This window comes from Orbicella faveolata, unplaced genomic scaffold (assembly GCF_042242905.1).
Source record: "Orbicella faveolata isolate gen_17 unplaced genomic scaffold, um_ofav_v1 contig_14, whole genome shotgun sequence".
Taxonomy (NCBI): Eukaryota; Metazoa; Cnidaria; class Anthozoa; order Scleractinia; family Merulinidae; genus Orbicella; species Orbicella faveolata.
In genome coordinates, this window is record NW_028301541.1 from 1,894,821 (window position 1) to 1,908,022 (window position 13,202).

A 13,202-nucleotide genomic window follows, 5' to 3' on the forward strand; every position below is an offset into this window, starting at 1 on the left:
TCGGACGCCTAGACGGTTACAGAGAAATCGTTATTTCTCAGCGAGTTTGAAACTTGCTCAGTGAGTTTGAAACTATAAGAAGCGACTTTAGATATCTTGAGCGCTTACCATTTGTGTAGAAAACCAGCAAACAAAATGAGAAGGGATGGGTGTGCACCATTTGACAGCATTTGAAAACCTTCCATTGGAAAGGACATTCTCGACCCCAGAGCGTCCCCCAGAGCTACTCTTTTTTGCGCATGCCTGATGGCTTCGTGTGTTACCTAGTTCAGAAAACGAAGGTCTGGGGCGGAAATGGTGGAAAGGACTGTTTCCATTTCCCAGTTTCCCACAGAAACAACTGCGTATTTCCCGGCGGGCTGAAGCTGTCTTCCAATTCACTACAGAATCTCCTGCTGCCAATTCCCCCGCTAGAAGTACACTGCCAATTTGTTTCCCTTTTTGATTTTATACAACTGCTGCAATCACTAGCTTTCTAACCCCGCACGCAACCGGAAAATATCATTTGCGCACTTGCAGAACTAAACAACACAAATGTAATATGGTTTACGTATCAAGACTTACTTAGAAGCACGCATAACTATGGATTTTCACACGCTAATAACTTTTTAGGAATGCTTTCGCTATTTTCCAAACAATGTAACCTTAAATGCTTTTCGAACGCATATTTCATCTCTAGGTATTAGAACCCCGTCTCTTAAACATTTGATGGAAATATAATCCTTAAGATGTGAGTCATGGCTCGTAAACGTACTGCCAACTTGCCACGACGTCTAAATTTTGGGTCGAATAACTTGTTATGTAGTGCCTTGGTAGTTTTTGGCTGATATCAAAGGAGACCACAGTCGCCAAAAAACTTCATCTCTAGCTAATAGAATGACGTCTCTTTGACGGGTCAAAAGGAGTATGATGTCAAACTTTGGATAGGTATTACTTATATTCCACCATCTTGAAACTAAATTCAACCTTTGGGATCTAATATTTTTTACTGTAGGACCTTGCCAACAGTAGTCCATCTTGATATTCAGCCCGCAAAAAAGACCAAGGTACAACACAAAACGTTATTAGACTCGAAAAAGTGGACATAGTTTTAAGACAAGAATTGGTTAGAAATTGCTGAGAGGTTGGAGAAAAAGCGCTGGGAAACTTGGAGTATTAAATTAGAACATGGCTTTTAACATAGTATTCAGTCTCGGACCACTTCAAGATTGTGTAATCTACCGCTCAAATGGTGTTTGTAAGCTTAGAAAACCCTCAGTCCTGTTAAATATAGAGACTGAGGGGTCACGAAGCCACCGCGCCGTTAAGGTAATATTACCACAAAAATAAATATTTGCTCTTACCCTGGTCCCCAGGGCTCCACCCCCTTAAATCCCCGGTCCTTTTTAGTCTCGCGTGGAATATAAACAAAACACTTGGGAAGAGTATGACTTTTCCGTCCAAGTACTTTAAAAGTGTATGCCAGCGAATTGGACATTGTGGACCTTACAACCCGTTCTGCCTTTTTATTAGGTCGTCAAGCGAGAAGGGACAGAAATAAAACGCATGTGATGACATAAGGCGTACGCGAGAACACGAGCGGCCGAGACGCGCCCGCATAATGTGACGGACGTTTAGCCGGCCGCATCATACAGCAGATGGTTTCAGGGGCAAAGCACTAGCGCGCACTCCGTGTTCGTGTATCGTGCTTTGAGTATCGGAGCTCTGCCCCGCTAAACCACCTGCTGCAGGCTACAGGAGAACCTTATGAGAGCAGCAAGACTTGTTTGTCCACAGCCATTTCTTCTTTTCTTTCTAAGTTAGCGCGAGTTCCATTTCCCGAACAACGCCGACTGGTAATCGAGCCTAAGCGATGAGATAACGACTACAAAATCGAGAGAAAAAAAAATTGTCTGAAAAAAATGCACCGTGGACTCGATGGAGGTTTATTGTGTTACAGAGTGAAGAGGGGGGCTTATGATCGTAAGGAATTTTGCGTTCAAAAATTTTTGGTATCCCTTTACGCAGTCTACGAGTAGCGTGGTTAAGGTTACATGCAGGCCACCCCTTACGTACACCCCCCGTGAGCGGACACCTTGTCCAGAAACACCTCAGGTTTTATTTCCCATGAGCCGAACCCTCTGCCAGGCGGGTCTTTTTCAAGTCCTAAAAGCGTACGCTAAACGGAAGATTTGTCTAACTCCGTAAACACGTTACAAATACTGTGATTAAACACAAGGAAGTTCTACAGAAGTCTCTAAAGCATGTTTTAACGACATATAAAATAAGCCCGTAAATAAGGGGACGTTATTTCTGCGTGTTTGGGAGGTGTGGGAGGAAGAGTTTCTTTTTTTTTTTTTTTCACCTATCAGGTACTTTTCCCCTGCGAGACATGACAGAAAATCTAGCGATATAGCTCACATAAATGCAGAATTTTGAACATTTCACGTTGTGGCTTTTGCAGAGGACAAATTGCTAACCTGTATAGAAATGCGCCAAGGTTTATCACTGACTTGCTGGTTCATTTAACCGTTATCTGTGCGGTATTTTCGAGTGTTTTCCCATAAGAATCCCAAGAAACCCATAGCAAAACCATTTAAAGGCCAGTGCAATTAAAAAAGCGAATCAGAAACCAGACCTAACCCACGTGGGTCAGGAAGCCAATAAGAAATAAAGTTTAACCTAGGTGTTCAGGATTAGTCAATTTCGCGGGTCCTCTTCGTCCTTGAAAGTCTACTTTAAAACCTTGAATGGCGAGAAGAAACGGGAAATATTCACAGAATTCGCAGTTATATCTTCTAAAACATCTTAAAGTTACAGTTTTCAAACTGCGAAATGGCTTTTTTCATCAAATTGAAAGTCACTGACAGTCAATGACGTAGTCGACGAAAGCCCGTGCAACGAAACAAGCCAATCAGCGAAGAGTAGTTTATCACGTGATGTGCGGCCGAAAAAAGCGCTGCTTTCAAAATTTCTTTCCCCGCCAAACATGCACCTCGAAGGAAGTGAATTTTTTCACTGAAGAAGCTCGGAATTTCTATTCTTTGCCGACTTAATTGACGGTGTAACCGGCTTCATCAACATTCTTGCAGTTACGAGAAGCTAACTGCGACAAACATGTGAGTGTATTATTGTTTCAGGCCACAAAATGTTTCAAAAATCAACACATGTTTGCGAGTTAATGTTGCTTCATTCGCGGCGAAGAAAAGCTCGTTTTCCCTTCACGTACGTTTTCCTCAAAAAATTATACGTACGAACTAGTTCCTCTTTAGTAATTAATTGTAATTTTGTATTTGTAGGCAGAGTTTGCCAGAGAAAATGAGAACATTGGTCGTACACCTCCGTACACAAATTTGCTGTACACTCGCCCTCGCCATGCCGGATTAAAAACCATGTTGACAGTTCACAAATCGACAGGTAGGCGAAATTCACTTGTTACACTTGAGCTAAATTTAAAAAAGTAGCTGGAATTATTTTTATACGCAAAATTTTCTTTCAAGTTCCCTCATAATTCTAGAAATGAGGAACGCTAGAGAGTTCCCGCGCGAAGCGCGACTTTTGCCGCCAAACTGAACCAAAATGTTTCTCAAGTGGTTATGCGTTTTTCGCGGAATGAAATTTTATTTTCCAAGTCGCTCTATAAAGGTAAATTACTTTTCTTCTCTTTAAATTATTGTTGCTGCTTCTAAATTCCGCAATTAAAAGTTAGGGAAAAGTGAAATTCCTTAGAAAGTGGCCATAATTATCCGAAGATGCGACTTACGATTTATAGTCAAATTTCTTGTTAGCACCTACGTAAACAATATTCTGTTTTGGACTATGAGCGTATTTGGTTTTGGAGCGATTTTACAATACCGGACAACTTGTTAACATATCAAAAAGAATCATTCAAATTAAGTGAGATGCAAATGAGTGTTCCGTTTTTCTAAAATATTGCCTAGGTTTTATGGGATCTGGAATTTAAGTTGTAAATGACGGCCTGAAAATGTTTAAATCAGTTGTGTGACACTCGAGTTTCTAACACCGACTCCAACCACAGTTTGCTGTACAGATAAGTACCATTTCCTTTAAAATCCTTAAACTTGAGTTAAGCAAAGTGCTTCTTTCAAAAATTTTAATTTCTGTACGTAGAGTTAATTACTTTTAATTACTTCGGCCGCTTTACAGTTCATGTAACTCCGCACACTCGCGTTCTGAATATTTTGTTGCGAACTGCATGAGACAAACATGATTTGGTAAATAATCTTGAAGGAAATAACTGGATCATCGTTCAATGAAAAATAAACTGACTTAATAGTTTTTGTATCGAGAAATGTGTTTTTAATTATAGATGCAAAGAAGCTTACATTATATTCGAGACCTACGTTTTCCTAACATTTCGTGACTAGAATAGTAAACCCATTGAAAGTCCGCTGAAACATTTGCGAGTAATTCAATTTACGGGTTTGACTGGTCTTTTTAATCCATAGTAACCAAATCTGATCCCAAAATCACTTTACTGTAATAATAATAATAACAATGACAATGACAATAATAATAATAATAATAATAATAATAATAATAATAATAATAATAATAATAATAACAATAATCATAATAATAAAAAACAAACAATAGACTGTAATATTCCAAAGAGCGAAATTTATAAAAATTGTGACATTAGTCTTGGTGATATCCTTTCCCACGTAGAAGAAAAAAAAAATGGACACTTATAAACTTTGCCAGGAGTCACATCCTTTGTTCCACTTAGAACTTAAAGGATTAATCCAGTCAGCTGTTTTTAATTGTATGTATGATGTGTTGCAATTTCTGTAGCAAACTTGTTACCAGCATACCTTGTGTAATTAGTTCTTGTTATCTTTGCTTGTTTTAGCGTTTCTTGACCTTGGAGGAGGAACAGGCTTGGTCCATCACTTCAGCACCATACAGTCCACCTGTGCAAGACAAGGCCTGACTCTGACCCGATTGACTCTGATGGGGACATTATAAGATGCAAGGATAATGGAAGGGTGGGGAAGATGAAGTAGCCTCTTCTCTTTCCTCCTTCCCATTGTCTACTGCTACTTACGATTTACTCAGACGAGGAGAGTGGGAACGAGTCAGTTCGAAGATTCTGAAGGAAGACTTTTTTGCATATCTAAACATATGCAGTTGGTTGGTAACATTGATTGTGGGTTGGTAGGGGAGGTTTTAAAATACTGTAAAGCTCTGGATGAACCTTAACACTAAATTTCGGCCAGAGGTCAACAAACCTCTGATTCGGCTTAACTTAATGTAGTTAGATTAGTTAGTTGGGTCCCAAGGTTTTGGGTGGTTCCTCCCTTAAGGTTTGTCCATTGGGTTCCTTTTCAGGTTATTCCGGTCAAGATTCGACTTTTCTTCAACTCGATGCTGGGTCTGCTTCGAAGATTTATTCGGACAAGATTCGACTTTGTTCAACTGGACACTGGCTCTACAATGTGGATATTTTCGGCATCCACTTCGGCTCGACATTTTCATGACTGCGTCTCCCGCTTAGCTGCGTAATAAAAACTTTCTTTCCATGCTTTACTTGATGACAGGGACTGTGATCAAGTGAAACTATTTCGACCAAAATTTTTCAAAAAACTTTTCATCAGTAAAACCATTTCGGCCTAAAGGTTCAACCAGACATGACTTAAAAGTAGATAACTGGAGATTTCAGGTCATTCAGCTGAAAGGAGGAAGGCTGTTTTCCTCCTCCTATGCAGTTTAGTGGCTTGACTGTGGTTGTAGCTAATAGTTAAGGCCAGGAATACAAAGCAGTTTAGGAGGGAATATAGGGGACAAAACACACACTTCAGTTTAGTTCGCTTGCATGGATTTAGGCCAATTGTCTGATGTCATATTTTGACAGCTTCACAACTGTCAGTCAAAATTTTGGGCTATTGTGTACATTTTAGGGTTTAAGCCAATTGTCTTGTTGTGGCAGTTTGTCAACTGTCTGCTAAATTATTACATCAACATCGCACAAATAAAAAGGTTGTCAGTTTTCAAGTTTCCACAATGGCCCATAAAGTTGTTTTCACTTCACACTTTAGGCCAATTGTCTTGACACGGCAGTTTCAGCTGCCCGCCAAATTTTCATAACTTAAATTATCGCCAATCTTGTGATGAGCATGGAGAGGAGGAGGAGCACTGGTGTTTAACAGCAATCCATGTAAGGTAGGGCAAGTTCTACACCCTGGCATCAGGTACGTGGTGTAATTTAAGGACGACAAATTTCGCTTTCGGATTCGGTTTTCGGTTCGGCTTTCAACTCGGAACACCAATTGGCGCTAATTTACAAACAAAGGCTTGGTATCGACTATAACTCGTTAGCAAGCCGCTAATAACCCCCATGTACCATCCGGGGCACCCTAAGTGTTCATTTCGGGGTGTCGACATTTACTGACACAGAACACTTGAGGTTTCTCAGGATGTCAAATTTTTCACCTAGGAATGCGCGTCCCTTAATTAGGTCCTGTGGATAATGTAGGAAACATGTAACATACTTTAAATAATAAATCCAACAAAACTATGTGTCTGTGTCATTTTTTTAAACCTATTAGCTAAGATTAATTCAAGGCAGTTATGGATAGCGTGAAGCATTGTTGAACAGTGCAAAACAAGATAAATTAAGTACTAACCATTTTCAATTTCAGGACCTTCGACTATGGTAAGTATTTTAGCCGCACTGAGCCCATTTTCGGGGGCATGCCCATGTTAGTGTAGCATAATGTAGCGAACATGTAATATATTTCAAACAATAAATCCAACAAAACTGTGTCTCTGTGTCTTTTTTTAGCCTAATGACTAACATTAATTTACAGCAATAATGCATAGTGTGAAGCATTGTTGAATGATGCAAAACAAGATAAATTTAGTACTAACCATTTGCATATGGTAAGTTACTTGAGCCCATTTTTGGGGGTTCGCCCATTTTCGGGGGCGCACTTGCAGCCAACGCACAGTTAAACAAATTTAAAAATAAGGTGAGTAGTCAAGGAATTTCTGGCCCACTTTTAAGGGCTGGCTCATTTTCGGGAGCAATATTTCCAGTCTAGTATACGGGTGTAGCTGTGCAACGTGGTCCTGAGGGCAACACCATCACAGGAGCCATGAGGAAGGAACTTGAGGAAGTTTGAGAGAACAGTTGTCTACATGAAATTAACATCTGTCTGAGTTTCCAGGAGGATTTTGGATCATGTGTGTTTGGGTGGTAAGTCATACATGCATACATGTAAATAGGAACATGAACATGATAACATTTTTGCTCTCATTTAAGTTTCCACAAAGCCTCCACACAGCCAGTGACACCAGTCACAAGGAAAGAGCCTCTTCCAATGCAACCTAAAAAAAAACAGGTAATGACACAAATAAATTCTGCCATTTAGCTGCTGACTTTTTTTTTTTTTACATGGATCATTTTTAAGCAATTAAGTTCTTTCATCATCTTCATCATCATCACATCCTTTTCCCATCTGGGAAATAAGGCTTTATGAATTGCCTGTGGATGAATTATTGGGAAAAAAAATTACCTGAAGGTGCCATTTTTTTTTCAACAGCACAAAAGATGATGCAAAACACTCAAGATCAATTGTCTGTGAAGGAACCAAATTATATACCCTTATTTATGGCATTTACAAAATATTTTTGACACGATATATTCAAGGTAAATTGTCTGAAATGAGATCAAATTTTACACCATCTTTCACCATCGACTGTGGGCAGAGGAGGTCAAAATTTTAGTTTATTCATTTATCAGTTATCACTATTATTGACTGTTATTTTTATCAGGTACAACTGATGTCACCACTAGCTATTGACAAGACAATTGTCTGTTGAGGAGCTCAAATTGATCATATGTTGCTTATCAGCATAAAACAACAGTGCATTTATCCTTATTTTAAGACAACAGGGCCCTCATTGATGACAGTGATGTGTAGAGGCTACCCTGTATGATGCCGAGTGATGTTAATAATACGTCTCTGTATGTCTTTTCCAGTGTCATAAAGAAAATACAAAAAGCCAATTATAATACCTTTGGATGCTTTTAAGCCAATTGTCTGTTAAGGAGCTCAAATTATAGACAATTTTTTGCAGTTAATGACTGAAAAAAATAATGGATTAATTACACTGATTATTCCTTTTGGAAGCCGATGCTACATGCCCAATTGTCTGTTGATGGGAAATATAATAGGCAACATTTTTCAGCAGTGTGCAAAAAACATTGCACCAGGATAATTGTCTGTCACTTCAAAATTGTTTTAAAAAAATAACGGGCAACATTTTTCCGCAGAGTGCAAAAGACATTGCACCAGGATAATTGTCTGTCACTTCAAAATTGTGTTTAAAAACTTTATTCCACATTAGGCTTCAACAGTGTGTAGTTTTAACTTTTGCTAGGAGCAGGATAATCTGAGGAACAACAACCTTGAGGTTGAGCAGCTGACAACACAGATGACCTCCAGACACCATAGTACTAATGGTCTCAGTGGAGAAACTTATCCATGCTTAACTGGTTCTGCCACAAACTTAGAAATAACCTGGCAGCAAAGAAGAATGACACACCAACACTAAACAGTTATGTGCATTTCAAAGGAGCCCGACAGGAAGTAACAGGTCACATCTCAAAAACAACAAGTGAGGACTGATAGTGAAATGAAAGATGAACTAAATGGAACTGCTTATCATGTTTGATGATGAGGGGCTTTTTTTGAATGCTATGCAGTCACTCTTTTACTCTGCTGGAATAGAGAAGTCTCTCAAGGTGATTTGCATACAGCTATAGAATTTACTCTCCTGTAGTAAATTCATAACCCCTGTCAAATGACTCTTCATTGTCCAGCCGCTTTATTTGTCAATGATGATATACTGCCTCTTCAGTTGGCAGAGTTTGCCTGTCATCTTGACGTGTTTGTCAACATCCAGAGGAAATAATATTCCAGTAAGGGAACATTGTGTTCTTTGACGACCACTGCATACTGTTAGGGTCCTACTTAAACTGTGCCCTTAAACGCAAAGACTTTTAATGCAATTTCCAATCTTCTGACAAAGACTTTAAACTTAAGTCTTTTAACAGGCTCAGTAAAGCAGTCCTTTTCAGGACTCCTATACCCAGACACCACCTTAAGAGGAGTGTGATTCTTTACAACTTACAATTTTTCTTCTTTCTGGAATACATATACCACAACAATTAACCAGACTCCTCACTTATCGTTGAATGGACTACACTGCTAATTTAGTGATCAAGTTGACATGGAAAAATGTTCAGCTCTGGACAAATGAGACCTCCAGTGCAGCATTAATTGGAGCCAAAAGTCTTTCTGTGACTTCCTGTGCTATCAGTCTGTGCTCTGTCGATGCTTTTGATGATGTAGTAAATTGTGGTAACATCTGATATATGGATACCAGGCCAGAATACTGTAGTGCAGTAGCTAATTATGCTTGTGCAAATGCAAATAATAAGGTAATAAATATACTCAGTATCTGATGATCTGCTTGCGAAAATATTACCAGTTAAACACTATATGGAACAATGTAAAGGTGCACCTTTGAGCAACAGAATGCAACAAGTTATTGCATGTGTATCTATCTCTGTCCTTTTACAGCCTTTTTTTTATCAGCTTGTATCTGAATGCAACCAATACACAAGGGAGTCCAGTAAGCAGCTGTTGAGCTCTAAGTATTTCTCTTTGACAATGTAGAGCTTGGTTGTCCTCAGGTATTATTACCAGTAACTATTTCTGCATGTTGTATGGTTATATGAGGCCAGAATTCTGCACCCTGAGGATGTGATGTGGCACACTGACAGCAAAATCAAAATTACTTTATGATCTTGTCAAAAGAGATGGCAAAATCAGCCAGCAAGACCAAAACAATCATGGAGACACACAGTGACGAAAGAGCTGGAGTGCACCAGGACGAAAAAGGGTGAGACTGAACTGATTGCAAACAACAGAGTACAGTGAAGAGCTATGGTACAAGACCTGTGCCTAACAAAGGGGCAAACGCAATTGAGACTAAGACTCAATCTAACATTAAATCTGCTTGCCTCAAACCTTTGTGTCAACACTGCATTTAGCTCTGTACTCTTCCACATTAAAGGAGTTGTTATAAGCTGAGCAAAGATCTGTGCTTGAATAAAAACTGCCTGGAAAAACTCTGCAGGTATTCTCATTTCTACAACAGACTGAGAAAGTTCATTTGGCCTAGCTCTAATCATCACAAAACAACTATGTGAATTTAATGCTGAAACTTAAGTGGTTATTTGATCTTTCTGACAGATTGTAGAACTTGATGTTATTGACTGTGTTTTCATTCACTTGTAAATTTCTATTTGCTTTGCTGATGCTTTCAACGAGTGCTTCATCATCAAATCTACAAAAAATTTAGTGGATACCAGGCTTTAATACTGCAACCAAGTAGCTTGTGTTCTGTGAATTGAAGTGCAAATATTTCTCCATGCCCACATGAGCTCCACTCTAATTTTGATTAAATGTCTTTGCCCAAAGACTACCAACAACAATCACAATGCAGCTGCCCCCACTGAACCACAGAGATTTCTGTGCTAACACTCCACTACAGTGTGCATAGGTATGGCTTATTTGTTACTTTCCCTACTTGCAATAATTCAGTTCAGTCCTTTAAAGCCAACTTGGACCATGATTTTCCAGATTACATTGCTCTGACTGGCTCTGGCCCTGACCATCACATCACATCACCCTTGACTAGAATGTACACTACAATTTAAACAGCTCTGGTATGTTTCTACAAAAGTGGGGCCACTGGAGGACAACAGTAATCTCATTCAAGATGGCAAAGAGCTTGCTAGAGATATCAGACATTGGATAGAGATTAATCAAGTGTGCATCAGCAAAATTACAGAAAGATGGTGGAACTTACTGTAAATATGGACCTCATGGTGGACAGGAAGATTATTTCAGACTACTGTGGAGACCTAATCTAATTTCATTACATTAGTTATTAAAGAGCAAGCTGCACATCTTAAAAGGAAACCTGCAAATTAATAATGGTGCTTGAGTGTCTGAGGTACCCGGAAGATGTTTATTTTGTGTCTCACATCCAATAAATAGCAAAACTTACAGCTTACTCACAACATCCTGCACATTTCCTGGGAGGAAAGATCACCGAGAAAGGAACTTTGGAAGAAAATAAGGCAAGATAGACATTGGACCTGCTTAATTCAATGGGAGAAGACTGTCCACCACTGAAACATCACCATCAAAAACTGGTTTCAGTCACTTAATGTCTGCATGGCTGCTTGTTTCTCAATGCTGTCGAGCTTCATGGCTAAGCCAGAAGCTATTTGTGTCAGAGACACAAAAGACCTGTCCTTTAAGGGCACTACCCCCTGCTGTCATAGCAAAGTGCTCATATGCCACAGCTTGAACCTGTGGTCACTGGGATCCTTGCCTAAATATACCCCAGGCCTGCAAAATCTTCTAGTTTTCTTCCTGGTGATTCATCAAATTAAAGATGAGTTGAGGGGTGGGACCTTTTGTTGCCTCCAGAACCTCCAACAGCAGCTCTATTGACCTGCATTTCTTCAAGTGGCTAAAGAATTAGAGCACCTGGAAGTTGACATGGTTCCTCCTAGTTCACTCATGCATTATCCTTGTCATCACTGATTGCAGCATTTAAATACTACTTGATCATCTCTTCTTGCGATGAAGACTCCACCAATTACAATGTTGCACTGCAGCCACATACAGGATTTGGCTTTCAGTTCCATATCTTAATCATCTCTCAATGAAATTTTAAAGAGCAACAATGATGTATTTTGCCTGGGAAGCCTTTTCTCTCTTTATTGGTTACCCCCTGCAAGCTGACTTTGCTTGCAGTCATTAGAAGGATGTATTCATCATAACTTACAACAATTCCTGGTTTGCCATTTAAAGTAAATCAAACAATATATTTGGAGTATAATCACATACAATCTACAGCTGGATACAATTTGGACTTCACCTTTACATGACACATCAAGTAATCTTCAGTGCAATCATCTTGTGAAACCTTTCTCTACTTGATGACACATCCCCCTATTGGAAAATCAACGGGAAAAAAAATATGGAAGATAATCTGCCCCAAACTAGATTGCATTGTGTGATTCTGCTCTTATTTACTGTATGCTGTAAATACCTGTCATGACTGATCTGCATGCAAGAGAATTTCAACCCCTTGGCTCCCGTGGACTGATCAAAACTTGGATCACTCCTTTTGAGGCTTTACCTGCTCTTACAATATTTCAATACTGGTTTAAACAATGTTTGCTAAAAATACTGAGCTATTCTCTTCTCAGCAGTATCTCAGGTTTAACACTATTCAATTTCTTGCTAGACAGAACACTCACATGCCCCTGACATATCAAGAATTGATGATTATAAATTTTCTGTTATTTTTGAGAATTCACTCTTCTCAACCTCACATAGAATTGGTCTACAGTTTTGTTCCCTTTCTGGATACTCAAACATCTTCCTCCAAATTGATGCTTTTCGAAGTGCACATTTGTCCTCAAGTTTCATTAGTTTTCAAATTGCAGACCACTTTCCTCTGACCAGCTTTATTTCCTTGCCTCCTTGAGCTAATCATGCTGCTGAAAACTTCAATAAACATGGCATACTTAAGCGAGCAAACTGGGACACGATGGTTTTCTTGACCTGAGGGTCAGGTTGTGGTTTGTTGTCTCGCATCATCATCTTTGTCCTTTTTCTATTCTAAGTGATTTAGGCTGTTGTTGCTTGTCTATACTCTACACAACTCTTTTTTGGTAGGATGTTCTGCCTCTTATCAGTCAAACCCCACCTGCCACACTGATCTATTATTATTTATTCTCAACAGTTTTCTGCATCTCATAAATAATCATTCTTCTCCCGTTTTGGAACATTTTAACTTCAAAACAAACTGTCATATTTTTTTGAGAAAGCAAGTAACAAAATGTATTCAAGCTAACAAAGGGATTCAAACCCATAACCTTTCCATAGGTTATTGGTTTCAAGTGCTGAGCTGTCAAATCCACTGTAAGTGTTTGAGGCCACTTACAGTGTATAAAAAATTGTCTTACCTATATATGGATACTGTGAAAATTGTTTGCTATTCAGAATTTTCTCCAGAGTTTGAACTGAATTACGTTATTATGTAGTGACAGGTCAGCCAGCAAAGTGTGTAACAAAAGTGAAAATTTAGGCTTGAATGGGATTCAA